Source organism: Peromyscus maniculatus, chromosome 1 (genome assembly GCF_049852395.1).
Source record: "Peromyscus maniculatus bairdii isolate BWxNUB_F1_BW_parent chromosome 1, HU_Pman_BW_mat_3.1, whole genome shotgun sequence".
Classification (NCBI taxonomy): Eukaryota; Metazoa; Chordata; class Mammalia; order Rodentia; family Cricetidae; genus Peromyscus; species Peromyscus maniculatus.
The window spans coordinates 205,617,373-205,630,302 of record NC_134852.1 but is presented as its reverse complement, the minus strand read 5'-3'; the positions used below and the strand labels follow the sequence as shown (position 1 = coordinate 205,630,302).

At 39.2% G+C, this 12,930-nt stretch overlaps 1 pseudogene; it reads right to left on the bottom strand.

Annotated features, from left to right (window-relative positions):
* Nucleotides 1-328: 328 nt before the first annotated feature.
* LOC107399402 (small ribosomal subunit protein eS27-like pseudogene) lies at nt 329-498 on the bottom strand (annotated as a pseudogene).
* Nucleotides 499-12,930: the final 12,432 nt, after the last annotated feature.

Sequence of the window (12,930 nt, the reverse complement as noted above, 5' to 3'; positions counted from 1 at the left end):
CCACGCAGAACAGATTAGCGGAGGACTCCTTGCAACTGTGATTCAGAGAAGCAGGAGGGAGGTTCAGACTGCTTCAGCCGTGCATCTCTGTGGATGCTGACATGGCTGGTAATGAGTAATCACAAGCTCTCTCTCAGGATACCTTCTTCCTCTCATCCCCCTTTTTTTGTCCATAATTAAAACTTTATTGAAAAACTGACAAATAGGAGATCACTGTTGTATACTTTATAAAATCAAACACAGTTTACATTGTCTTGGTAAAGTCATTGAACATGATAAGGCTTTCTGTGAAAAACACAAACTCAGGACCTTGTATAGATGATTAGTGTTACTTTCTTCTAAATGAACAGCCTTCTGAGAGCCTGGCTTTTCCTCCTGTGGGCTGGCACACACTGTTGAGCAGCCTATGCAGAGAACCACTGTCTGAGCATGACTGAAAACTGTAGCAATCTTGTAGCAACCTGGACATTTCACATCCATGAAGTAAGAATCTGGGCTCTGAACGAGGGGTTTCTTCGTACGTTTTTTCTTTTCCTCTTCCAAGGAAGGGTGTAAAAGATCTCTAGCCAGAGGCACAGTGACGGCTCGGCAGGCACAAGCGCTTCAGATCTCTGAGTGAGGTGCTCGAGCGCTCAGCTACAACTTCCTTCCTCTTATCCTTAATGAAAGTAACTGTGTAGGTGCTGTCAATTTTCTGATGTTCTGCCCATTTCAGGACCATTTATTCTGGGAGGATTTTTATTTCAAATGTCTATTTCTCTTTGTTCTTATCCAAGTGGTTTTCACAATTGGTCGGTTGCTGCCACTAAGATCATATTGGAGCATCGATGAAAATCAATATGAGAGCAGAACAGACAAGGAAAGAGAGCTTTTACCTCAGAATTCATCGGGTGAATTTACATGGATCCATGTAGGTGCCATAGAACATCAGCTTGGTTCCTCTGGTAAGACTACATACTTATTATTTGACAAAAAATGTGGTCACATTTGGAAATAAATTTAATAACCATGATCAGATTTCACTTCAAAGTAATTCCTAGAAAATGACTGTAATTAGAACCACTTGATATAAAGATCTTAGAATATGGTAATTTGTTTATTGTATTTCCTTATGAAAATTGAATGTTACAATTACCATAATTTGAAATGTATTAGGGACATCTAAGCCTCTAATCAATTATTCAGTTATGTAGAATTGCTCTCATACTGAGAAATTTGTGGTAGCAATTCTTTCTTTAGATCCCCCAGCTTTACTGAAGTGTAATTGACAAACAGAAACTATCCATCACTAACTAAGGCATACAGTTAATGATTATATACATATCTCGTATATTCCTGGTTGCTTCAGACTCATTATGTAGCTGGGCATGTCCTTGAACATCTGGTACTCTTGTATTCATATATGGAGTGTTGGAATTATAGGCCAAACTTTTGCCCGGTTTTTTGGGGGTGCTGGGATTGAACCTACAGCCTTGTACATGCTGGGAAAATGCCAAACAACGTCTCCAGCCCACACACCACATTTTCTTTATCCATTTATCCAGGGATGAATCCTTTCATTGTTCCTGTAACTTAGTTGTGAAAAATGCTGCAGAGCACATGAGAGTACAGACGGCTGTTTGACATACCATTACATCTTATTAGGATGAATGCTCACAAATAGGGGTGTTGGATAAGAAGGGAGGAAGTCTCCTTTCAGTTGTTTTAAGGAACTCCTCACTGATTTCCTCAGCAGTTGTGTCAACTTACATTTCCACTAACAGTATATGAGAGTTTCTTTTTCTTTACATCATGAAGTTAGATTGGACTACAAATTGTGTTGCAGGCTACCCAGAGCTACATTGTCAAAACTATTCTCAAAAACAGTATCCTAATTGTATATAGTTAACTAATATTTGGCAAAGATGCTAAGAATACACAGTGGGAAAAATAGAGTCTATTAATTGATGATTTGAGAACTTGGTATCTGTAAGTAGTATATTGAAACTGGATCCTTATCTTACACTGAAGGCAATAATTGACTTGGAATATATTCAAGACTTAAATATAAAACATGAAACTGTAGAAGAAGGAAACATGGGAAGACAAGTCCTTGACAATGATATTTTGGCTATAGTACAAAAATCACTAGCAAAACCCACCAAAAATAGTTATAATGGTGTTATATCACATCAAAGTGCTCCCGCTTGTCAAAAGAAACACACACACACACAATGAAATGGAATGTGGCAATTTGCTGCTGAACTGCTGCCAGTATTGTTGATAGTCTGAGTCCACATTCTATCCACAGAAACTAATGTAGTGTTTGCCAAACATAATGTTAAATGCCCTGATGCCATAGTAAGTCAAATTAAATCCATTTTAGAGATTGAGAAGTAGAAGGTTTCATAGGTGTTGTTCTTCAAAGCCACAAGCTGAGTAAGAAATATTAATATGGCCTATCTTATTCTGCAACTTATTTTATTTTTATTTTTTTTTGCCATGTCATGATGCAACTAGCCTAAAATAAACAATCCTACCTGATTTATAACTGAAAACTGGTTTGGAAATTTGAATAGATAGGGAGACCAAGGCAATAAACTATCACTTAAATATGTTGGTTTTAGTTCAGTCCCAGGATAAATTACACACACACACACACACACACACACACACACACACACACACACACACGGAGGTGGGGAGAGAGACAGAGAGAGAGAGAGAGAAGTACAATCAACAATCATACCATACGTGCATATACACAGGAATGTGTATGTTTGTACTTCCACAGACATACTTGTATAATCACAGGCAGTCTGTCACATACACACAGTCATACCTGAATGCACACACACACATACACACATACACACACAGACACACACACAGAGACACACACACAGACACACACACACACAGACACACACACACAGACACACACACACACACACACACACACACTGGGAGACTAAACCAGACACTGCAGGTAAGCAGTGATTATTCATACCCTGAGCTCAGTGATCAACAGATGGACCACTATAAATGCTTTTACACTAGTTTTGGGGATCTGAACCAGATTCTTAAAAATGATACAACCAGTCATTTTTCTGCTAAGCCATCGCCCCAGAACACTTTTATAAATCTAGTTTAGGAATGGAGAACTTTTATTTTGGCATGGTGCTTGAGAAAACAGCTGTAGTAATGAAGGTGTGCATTGAACAGAAACCCAATGTTTTGATGGGCCCAAGGCCCCTCAAACTCCCTCCATCATCCGACCTTTTTTTTCCCTTCACCTTACAGTGCCCCAGAGACACTTGGCTGATATCAAGGATGGCCCCTGCTTTTTGTCTGTAGTACTTGCTTGCCTCACACAAGGAGCTTGTCAAATCCTGTTAGACAACCATTTCAATATTTACTTATTCTGAATCTGAGAGAACTTCTGAATCTTTGTCCCAAAATTACTGCTTTTCTTGACTTTTTATGACCCCTTTCTCCCATTTGCTTCTATCTTGAATTATGGGAATATGCTTTTCTCTGAAACCTCTCTTGTGTTCTTTCATGACTTTTCACAATTGGAGTCATTGGAATGTCCTCTGCTTGAATCTTCTCATGGTCAGGGTCCTTGTGAGAACTGAAGTTAATTTCATATGGATGTTCACTCTTGCCTTCAGAGGACTGCCTGAGACCCACAGTGGGCTGAGTCCTTCACAGTGTATGATCACTGGGATTGTTATACAATGTGCTCTCATTCTTACAGGGCAATGCATATGAAGGGTACTTTAAGTACTCCAGTCTCAACATTGCTTTGTTTTCTAGATTCTCTTTAAATTTGTGTAAACATAAACATTGCACCATAAAACTATGCTTTCTGTATCAACTTATTCACATTCTGTAATTCTCCATCAGAACATTTTTTTCTTTTTCATGGTCATTTTCTGATTTTTCCCCTCACTTTCTTTCCCGCAGTGGGAGTGCATGAGGACATCTATTTCTGCAAAGACAGTGAGAAGATGGTTTGTCATCTAGTACTTCATAACATCTTGACATGAGATACTAAATATTGCTGGGTCCTCTGCTATGGTTTCTGGCTATAAAATAAAACTCCTATCACTATCAGCTATATAAAAAAAGCAAAACTGTAATGATCTCCAAAAGGTCTAGAAGGTGAACAGCATTTGAAGAAAGTCAGAGATCTATTCTGAATTAACATGGAGTATTAAGTATATCCATCCTGAATAAGGAAAAAAGAAAACTGTTCAAAGATAGTGAGGGAAGCTTGTTTAAAAAGACGGGTCACACATTGTCCTGCAAGATCACTGCTAACAAGATTAGAGTTAATAGATTATCGATCCATTTAATGTTTAGTAGCAAGCTCATTTTTTCATCAGCTATGCAATTGGACATTTTTTTTTCTGTTTTAGAGGCCAATCCAATAGACATCTTTCATCTGATATTAGCATCTAATGTTGGGGAGAAAGTGCTTTGGATGCACTAAGTCCTGTTTGGTGCCACTATCACCCCACAGCATTGCTACTGCAGCTGTTTTCAGTTTCTCATTTCTGATGTCTGCTTTATTTTTCCCCCAGGAGGCTGGTAAATCCTTCTTAGAGTAGAAAAGCTTGGGCATGCAGCCTGGAGATAAGGGTAGACTCTGATTGTATCATCCCCTGCAAACACCTGCCCTGCTTGACTAAGGCTCCTATTACATGAGATTTTATTCAATATTGTGATGAGGAACTGAAGTGGCACACTTTTAGTTATCTCCCTGGACTCTAAGGGGCTCTAATCTTCAAATAACAACAAAAGAAATCCTGCGATAGTACTTAAAACTTAGAGTGTCTGAGTTCTGATGAGGAAAATGCTGTATTTCGAAAGAAGAGACATCAAATGTCAAACTCCAAGACACCTGATAGCATGTGTGTACATGTGTGTACACCTGTACATGTGTGCGTGCATGTTTGTGTGTGTACACATGTATTTGTTCCAGACTTCAATGAAACTGAAGCCATGCATTTTTCTTTCTCATTTATACTGATAAATAATTGAAAGCCTGTTTAGTTCTTGCATTAAAGATGTTAATCTGCTTCATATCATATAGAGATGTAACACACTTTTGAGAGGCAGCGCCATGCTGAGGTTGAGTAGAAGTCTTGCTGTCAGGGGAACAGTTAAGCAGAGCAGGTGTTAAGAAAGGAGGGTACTATCAAATTCTTCCTTTATCTCTATTCTGTGTATTCAAGCCCCCTTATACTAGAAATGATTTCCCAGCCTCCTGAGGGACAAAGAAAAGCAAACCTTAAGAAGTAGTGTTCCGTGGTCAGCTTTTACCTTGGCTCCTGAGTAGCTACAAGTCCTTGGATAAGATACCAGGTTTCTCTGCCTGCTGGTTTTCTGGAAAACGAGGAAAACCAGTATCAGTGCTTTCATAGTACTTTCACAACACTAAATAATGATGTAATGTGTGTAAATGGTGAGAAAAATGCTTTCATAGATACCTCAGGAAAGTGTCTGCCTTGGTTTCTAGGATCACAGCTTTTATTGCTTCCAAACTAACATGCAATTCTTTCCAATGTATCCTATTTGGTACAAATAATTTCACTTTTATCTTGTTCCAGCTTGCCATTTTCTTTACCAATTTTACTGAGCCAAAGGAATAGGTGATGATGGTGTTAACTGAAATAGCAGGAAGGATGGAGACAGCCATAAGTAGAGCCTTCTCCTCCACTTACTCTCTGGTTTTGTTTGATTGCAGGTAGGTAAATCCAATATCTGCTTTTAGTGACAAGAGCACTTTAAACGCACAGCTCAAGGGTGTAATCATAGTGAAAGTCAGGTGACGGGAGCTTGAAGCAGCTGATTATACTGCACCCACCATCAGAAAGCAGGGATGAATCTCCATGCTCAGCTAGCTTTCTCCCTTCCATGTAGCCCACGACCCAAGCCCAGGGAATATCATTTTGTTCACAGTTGGGGTGGCTCTTCCTGTTTCAACAGATCTCATCAGATAATGCCTCCCTGGCATGCCCCAGAGGCTAACCTAACATAAATAACCCCTCACAGATGTTCCTGGAGGCTAATTGATTGTCAAGTAGACATCAGTACATATTCTTGATAGTCAGTATAAAGTCTTCCATTCATTTAATCAATAATGGATACCTTCTGTATGCTAAATACTAGTCTAGGTTTGGGAATATAAGAGTAATTTACACATCCCTTATAGCTGACCAATAAATTCAAGGAGTTGGTAATCTAGTTTGAGAAATAATAACTAGTAATTTGTTACATACAATAGGGTTTGGGACAGTGATGCCAAGTTAATATTTAGTGCTGAAGCCACATTGAGGCTTTTAACTGCTTGTCAGCTCTGAGCAACTACTTGCTAGCCTTAAACATCTGAATTAATTTCACAAGTCCAAATGGAGTCCATCATATGTGGCATCAAATAGTTTTGCATTTCTAACAACTCTCCACTGAATCAGAACACTAATTCAAACCTGCTCTCTTATTTTACCCCTAAAATTATATATGGGATCCAAGCACACATACTTTGTAAATAGGGCTGGTTGCCAGTGACAGATGCCTCCTAACCTACTTATGATGGGGATTGCTATTTTCTCTTCTCTCAAGGTCATTCCTTTTCTTGTGTAGCTATTGGGGTGCCAAGAAGGCAGAAGCTATCATTTTTCAAAGAGCATAGTGGTTTCTAGAACTCTGAGAAAGCTAGTGTGGAATGTATAGGAGCCAATGTATAAAGAAGACCTAGATAGCTTCTGGAAATTGATGGTGCCTGGTCTCAAGACATATGACAATGTCAAGGGAAAGGCCTTGGTTGTGGCTGGCACTGGTGTCATTTTGTTGAAATTGCATTAGACTGAAATGTTTTCTTTGTCGCACTACCATTGGAATTTCACTTTTTGCCATGACTTAATTACCCATGTAGTAGTGGAACAATCAAGATTTGTGGCACTGGAGTTCAGACTAATGGATGTGACAATGGGGAGCAGTAGTTCAGCACATAAGCACCCATTTTCCGCTTCAGAAGCACTTGCAACTCTACAGATGAGCCTCAGAATTGAACATATCTCTGATGTTTCTTCTTCACCCTTGGACCAGTCTACTTACCTATCTTCTGTGTTCCTCAGGTCCCTCTTAATTTTCTCAGGCTCCCTAGGGCACCCATTTGATTCTGCCAGACGGCAGATAAACTGGCACTTAGAGGCTCGGTGTAACCTCAGCTACCACTTTCCATCATATAGGTGCCATGGGCAACTCTCCTCCATGACTGGTGGCCAGTTATTCCTTCTGTGACATCTTTCATGGAAGGGGAATGGGTAGGAGGAAATAGGCCTCCAGGATTAAAATAAAGGAGAAAGGTTATTAGAACTGTGCATTTCTTTCTGGGCATCTATTTCAAGTTTGGATAAAGCCCTGCAGACATTACAGTATAGGGCAATTTCAATCTATCTCTGTGACTGGACCAGGTGACTTGTCGATAATGGGCCCCCTCTGCCCTCTGCACTCACTTCAAAAATTCTATTGTGATGGAAATGGCCTGGCCAAATCTGCTTCAAATGCATTCAGACTTCAAAAGCTGTTTCAAAACTGCTTTTAATATAGTTATTTAAATTTATAACCTCCACATAGTTTTCTCCAGCTATCTCCTTCATAGAAATTGCAATTACTAATAAAGAAGACAATTATTCCAATATATCCTTGTATTACATGACTTCATAAAATCATGCTAACCCTGGGTGGTTCAAATTCCTTGTGCAAATTTCCAGCATTACAAATACACTCATACATCTTTTCCTACTGCTAAGTTTTTTTTTTCCTGGAAAGTACTTATTGATTGCATATAATCAAATGAACAAATAACATGCTTAGAAACATTAAAATAGCCTAACTGGGGTGGCAATTAATTTATTTTTCAATGTTTATGGTAGAAAATGTCATTAGCAGTAATTTTGAAACTTTCACTAATTCAGTTATAAAAATTTGCGCTGCCTGTACACAATATAGGTAGGCTAGACAGAGCAACTGCAGTGGGTGGCCATTCCAGCTTTGATCTGGAAGTTCCAACCCCCATTGAGGCCTCGGCAACTGTCACACCTACAAGGTAGGGCCAAGGGAGGATCCTGGAGACCTGAGATAGAGATGGGCCAGCACTCTCTCTGTTCCTGGACCCTAGATGGTGGAGGTTGACCGAGCAGAACTCCAGAGAACAAAGCTGGATTGCGATACACCTTCCCCATACCCTGTGACCTACCTATTCCTTCATTTGTAAGTTACCCACTAAATAAATATTCCTTTTAACTACTTGGAGTGGCCTTAATAATTTCATCAATAAGCAACAACTGGGTAGGAGAGAGCCTGGGCCCAGTAAGACATGAGGGACCATCATCTGGAGTGATAGTTCAGTGGTTAAGATAGTTCATTGGCTGCTTTTCTAGAGAATTGGCACTCAATGGTGCTTCACAACCATCTGTAATTCCAGTTCCTAGTGAGTTGATAGCCTCTTTTGGCCTCCATATGCACCAGGTATTCATGAAGCCCCCCCCATACATACACATGCAAGCACACATGCATGCATGCATGTGCACATGATACATGGAGGCAGACCATAAGCTCTCATGCTCTGTCTTTTTTATTTTTTAGAACTGGCAGAAAACTAAATGCATTCTCTGCTATCAAATGTACAAAGCAACCAATTTTTATAAATAGTATCTTTAAAAAATTTCTTACCAGCTACATGCATTTGTGAGTCTGTGATGATCATGATTTTTGGAAATAACTGTTTCTTTAATTATGTAGGTTCCATGTCAAAGTCATTGGCCAAGAGATTTGTTCAATCATGTGCTGTGTCTTTGAGGTCTTCAAGGCAATAGATCTGGATCTAGCTCTTTCTCAGCTAGATGTGTTCCCATAGTGTTGGAAGCATTCAGAATAGCCTCAGTAGCAGCTCAGAGTCTCCTCTACTTGAAGCAGTGAGGATTAATATTCTAATCATAATGACATGAACAACAACAACAATTTCATCACTAGTTTGATGGAAACAAAATAAGAGTTCAGGAGAAATTTAGCAATCCTGATCACATTTGTGTTCAAACTATAGTTAGATTATTTACCATTTTTTCTCACAATGAATACGTTTATTTAATTATACAATACACTGCTGCTAGTGTACAATTTATATGGAATAATGTCAAATAAGAAAATATCCTACTCTCCATCTAAACATTCCTGGAGGCTCAGTATTATATTTAGGTAATAATGCCTTACATAAAATGTGGATAATAGTGACAATTTCTTTATTACACTTCCCAATGACTCTGTGAATTTCTGTTGATACTCGGGGGTTGGATTCCAGTTAATTATTGTGATATTGTGCTAACATAACACTTTCTACCCCAAGGAATTACTAAGCATGGTAAAAACTTGAGCCCCATCACTATTTATGAATCTTTCCACTTGTTAAGTGAGAATTCAGCCCGAGATAAATTATCCTGGGTAATTTTAATCAAGAGCTTAATTTTAATGATCACCTGCTGCACAAATAAAATAAGAGAAGCAATGAAACCATCATTATCAAGGTAAGTCATATGCGTCTCTAAGGGATGTTATTTTTAGTGGTGTTCATTAAGGATTTCTGTAAACTCTGAATGGAATAACAGGATGGCAGAACAAAGCTACAAAGATAGCATAAATATGTAATTAAGTAGGAGGAATCATCTTATTTTTCACTTGGCGATGATTACTTTGGGATTATTCTTTAATTAGTTAAAGCGTAGGTGTCTAGTTCTACAATCAGGTTGCAAGAAAGTGTCCATGTAGTCTCAATGGTTTGAATTTCTCTATCAGGTGCTGACACCTAACACAAACTTAAATATAGCTCACCTCAATGCATGTAAGAAAACAGACAAAACTGACCTGGGTAGATTGGAAGGTTCATATAGGAAAAGAATGTAAGAAAACACAATAACACACATATCTATCTCCACTCTCTAAACATGTTTTACACTCCCGCACAAGTATGAAAGAGGATAGAGCTAAGAAAACAGAGCATTTTAAAGACTTGTATCTGTAAGTACCACTAATCAGTTTTCATGGATGTCAGCTATGCTGAGTTTCATGGATATTCTATTAAGACTTAACAAGATGTTCAGTGTGTAACTGCCAGCCCAGGCTTGTTGATGAACAGGGTATTCTCTAACATGTCGCTGTCCATCATTCCCCTCTCTCTTCCCTTCCCACCCATCTTCTTACTTTCTCTTTTCCCTTCTGTCTCCATCTAAACTTTGTTTCCTTGTTTCTGTTAGTTCTGTCCCCTCATGCTGTTTTACATGAGGTTTGGTTATGTTTAAGTGGTGGACAGTAACACAAATGTGTTATGTGATATTTTGTTTGTGTTCTGACAAATAAAGCTGGTCTGAAGATCAGAGGTTGGAACTAGCTACTAGTTAGCCATAGAAGCTGGGTGAGGTTGGCTCACACCTTTAATCCCAGCACTCAGGAGATGGAGACAGGAAGTGACAAGGTGGGGTGGAAACAGGATCTTGACCTTTTTGGTCAGAGGATCTGGAGATGTGGGAGATCACTGATGGTTGCTGATCTTTCAGGCAAGCTTTATTTGTCAGAACACAAACAAAATATCACACAACACAAATGCCTCATGACAGTGTACACAAACACAATGCTGCCTTTATTTCTTATGTTGTCACTCTAGGAGCACACAGTGATAACAAAGCAAAGCCCAGGAGTTGAGATCCTCTACAATTGGCAGTTTCTGCAGTCTCTTTCTCATAATGGATGAGAAACCTTTCTGTATGGTGCAAAAGATACTATACTTGTAATTCTTTCTAATTGCCTGCATTTACTATGAGGCAGATAATTAGCACAGGGAAATTGGAAGATAGGGAATGCCCAGTTAGTTGCTAATGAAGTATGAAGATGTATTTCTAGGGCATTTAGGATACGCTTGCCTTTTGTGATGATTTTCATTGCTTCCTGGGTGGATTGCTGAGATACTTAGAAACTATCACCCATGCTTCAGTTCTTGGCCTCATTTGTTGCTACAGAACATGGAGATGTGGGTCTGTAGAAAGGTCTGTAGTAATTGTGGAGCAGGAAAGAAGGAAATTTTATCCATTATTTTCTCTCAGAGCAAATAGTGATGAAGGCAGGGCCCTAACTTTAGGGTAGCTGTGCCTGAGCTCTGGCACCTTTGGCTAAAACTCGTCTGAAAGCAGCTGCATTAGTAACTGGGAATTAATATTTTAGGGCCGTTTGTGGAAGATAGAGCTTCATTATTCAGAGCTCTAGAGTTAGATAAACTTCTTGCTTGTCTCAGTCACTGTATTGTTTCCCGTGCCTCAGTTTCCCTTATATAAAATGGAGATAATAATATATAATGATGACTGAGGATTAGTCAATGTTATTAATTAAAGGTGCCAACTGTATGTTATGTTATAGAGATTAATAAATACTGGTTTTGACCTTAAAACTATCACTGTTTAATGTGAGAGGGTGCCATAAAAACAGAAATATTGCAAAATAATTGAAAAATAGAGATGCCTGTGTAGTGCTGTGGAAATAGGAAAATATATTAAAAAGTTTTCAATAGCTTGTTAAACATCAATGAATTTAGGGTCTCTGGCTGTTCTTATTTAATTCAGGGGACAAGGAATCTATTTGTGTGAGAATGAATATAAGGGGAGGGGCAGAAGCTGCAGGTAGGAAGTCATGTGACCTGTAGCCATGATAAAGCTATAGAATCCAAGAACAATGAGAATTCTCTGCCAAATAAGGGACAGCTCAATTTTACTGGATTAGTCTGTCACTAGATGGAGAATTCATTAAGCCTTCAAAGGCTTCTCAGAGGTGAAGATTTATCTTATGAGAATTCCTCAGCTGTGTCTCCACAGTGAACATCTAGTTCACTAAAGAGACAAAGGAGCCTGACATTTCCTCTTAAGTGCCAATGATGTATGGAATTATGTATTGAAGGGATGGAGGCTTAATTAAGGTGGGAATAAGATTAGAAACTAGATTCCGTGAAAGTTAAAAAAATAGTGATAGCCATTCTATTAGATGTAGCAGGAATCTTAAAAGTTCTTATTAATAAAATCAAACCTGAGGCGAGTTATCGGGGGTCCATGCTGGTAGATCAGAGAGACAGAACAAACCACAGCTATCCCACCTCGCCGGATCCTCAGCTGGTCCTGTTTCCTCAGACTGGAAGCTTCTGTGTCCTCATCCCGAATGAATCTCAGCTGTACTGTGTTGCTCCATAGCCTGAAAGCTTAACCAGGCCACATGCTTAACCAGCCAAATGCTTAACCAGCCAAATTCCTCTAGTTTCTGATCCTCACGCCTTATATACCTTTTTGCTTTCTACCACCACTCCCTGGGATTAAAGGCTGGCTTTCTGGGATTAAAGGTGTGTGTCACCATGCTTGGCTATTTCCAATGTGGCCTTGAACTCACAGAGATCCAGAGGGATTTCTGTCTCTGGAATGCTAGGATTAAAGGCGTGTGCTATCACTGCCTAACTAGTGGCTTGTCTGTTCTCTGACCCCAGATAAGTTTATTAAGGTACACAATATTTTGGTGAACACAATACCACCACAATTAGATAATCAGATAGACATTCACATGAAACATAACTTCACAAGACACTGAGCACAAGTAACGCACATGTTACTCTTTAGACCCAGGGTATTTTGGAGGTACTTTGTATTGTGGTGTATGTGCTGGCTAGTATTTTTTTTTTGTCAACTTGGCACAATCATCTGGGAAGATGGAACCTTAACTGAAAAAAATGCCTCCATCGCATTGGCTTTTGTGCAAATCTGATGGGCATTTTTTTCTTTTTCATGAATGGTATGGGAGGCCCAGCACACTGTGGGAGATGCCATGCATGGGCAGGTGGTTCTAAACCCTGTAAGAAAG